Raw genomic sequence first — 2345 nt, forward strand, 5'->3', positions numbered from 1 at the left:
AAATGAGAGTGGTCTAGAGAGACAGAGAGAGACGAATATGACGTCACGACGAGAGGTTCGCTTCCCTTGAGTGTGTATATGCAAGGGGGAGGGAATAGAGGCACCAGGAGAATTTTTGTGTGTGTGTGGTGTTTGTGTTGGTATGTGTGGGTGTGAGAAGATAATGAGACGTGGAGGCAGAGGGTGTGTCACCGCGTGAGGTCCGGTGGGTCGAGGTGAGGCCCTTCGTTCGGTCCGTCCTGCGTGATGTCTACTACACAACCTTCTTCTTGTAGACGTTGTTGAGCCTGCAAGTGCACAGGTTTGTAGGACAGTAGAAAATTTCCCTCAAGTGGATGACCTAAGGTTTATCAATCCGTGGGAGGCATAGGATGAAGATGGTCTCTCTCAAACAACCCTGCAACTAAATAACAAAGAGTCTCTTGTGTCCCCAACACACCCAATACAATGGTAAATTGTATAGGTGCACTAGTTCAGCGAAGAGATGGTGATACAAGTGCAATATAGATGGTAGATATAGGTATTTGTAATCTGAAATAATAAAAACAGCAAGGTAACTAATGATAAAAGTGAGCGTAAATGGTATTGCAATGATAGGAAACAAGGCCTAGGGTTCATACTTTCACTAGTGCAAGTTCTCTCAACAATAATAATATAGATAGATCATATAACAAGCCCTCAACATGCAACAAAGACTCACTCCAAAGCCACTAATAGCAGAGAACAAACGTAGAGATTATGGTAGGGTACGAAACCACCTCAAAGCTATTCTTTCGGATCAATCTATAAAAGAGTTCGTACTAGAATAACACCTTAAGACACAAATCAACCAAAACCCTAATGTCACCTAGATACTCCATTGTCACTTCAAGTATCCGTGGGCATGATTATACGATATGCATCACACAATCTCAGATTCATCCAACCAACATAAAAGTACTTCAAAGAGTGCCCCAAAGTTTCTACCGGAGAGTCAAGAACGTGTGCCAACCCCTATGCATAGGTTCATGGGCGGAACCCGCAAGTTGGTCACCAAAACATACATCAAGAGGCACGTGATATCCCATTATCACCACAGATAAACACGACAAGACATACATCAAGTGTTCTCATAAAAGACTCAATACGATAAGATAACTTCAAAGGGGAAACTCAATTCATCACAAGAGAGTAGAGGGGGAGAAACATCATAAGATCCAACTACAATAGCAAAGCTCGGGATACATCAAGATCGTGCCATAGAGGGAACACGAGAGAGAACACGAGAGAGAGAGAGAGAGAGAGAGAGAGAGAGATCAAACACATAGCTACTGGTACATACCCTTAGCCCCGAGGGTGAACTACTCTCTCCTCGTCATGGAGAGCGCCGGGATGATGAAGATGGCCATCGGTGATGGATTCCCCCTCCGGCAGGGTGCCGGAACGGGCTCCCGAGAGGTTTTTGGTGGCTACAGAGGCTTGCGGCGGCGGAACTCCCGATCTATCTTGATATTCGATGGTTTTAGGGTAAGTAGGCTTATATAGGTGAAAGAAGTCGGTCGGGAGGTGCTCGAGGGGTCCACGAGACAGGGGGCCGCGCCTTGTGGGGGGGGGGCCCTATCTCCTGGGATCCTCTAGTATCTTCTGACTTGATCTCCAAGCCTCCAGGATGATATTCTTCCAAAAAATCACGTTGCCGAAGGTTTCATTCCGTTTGGACTCCGTTTGATATTCCTTTTCTTTGAAATCTTGAAACAGGCAATAAAACAGCAATATGGGCTGGGCCTCCGGTTAATAGGTTAGTCCCAAAAGGAATATAAAACTGTATAATAAAGCCCATAATCATTCAAAACACATAATAATATAGCATGCATGCTTCATAAATTATAGATACGTTGGAGACGTATCAGCATCCCCAAGCTTAATTCCTACTTGTCCTTGAGTAGGTAAATGATAAAGAAAGAATTTATGAAGTGTGAATGCTAGAAGGTGCACAAGTTTGATCAACGATAATTTCAATCACCTTTTCTAGCATGATAATATGTCATAACAGTAGTTCATCTCATAAAACTTTTCATAATCAAGTAACAAGCAATTCACAAGTTAAAGCATAGACCATAAACTTTCTTGAAAACTAGCAAACTTCATTCTTAGTCATCAAACAATTGCAATTCATCCTATTTTCAGGAAGGGTCTATGTCAGAGCTTTGATTTTAGCAAACTTCACATACTCAACTATCATATAGTCTTCTACAATTGCTAACACTCACGCAATACTTGTGGTTATGAAGTTTGAATTAGACACAAAGAAAGATTGGGGCTTATAATGTTGCCTCCAAACGTATTCACCTTTGGGTGATGTCAAC

The sequence above is a fragment of the Triticum dicoccoides genome, chromosome 7B (genome assembly GCF_002162155.2).
Source record: "Triticum dicoccoides isolate Atlit2015 ecotype Zavitan chromosome 7B, WEW_v2.0, whole genome shotgun sequence".
Lineage (NCBI taxonomy): Eukaryota > Viridiplantae > Streptophyta > Magnoliopsida > Poales > Poaceae > Triticum > Triticum dicoccoides.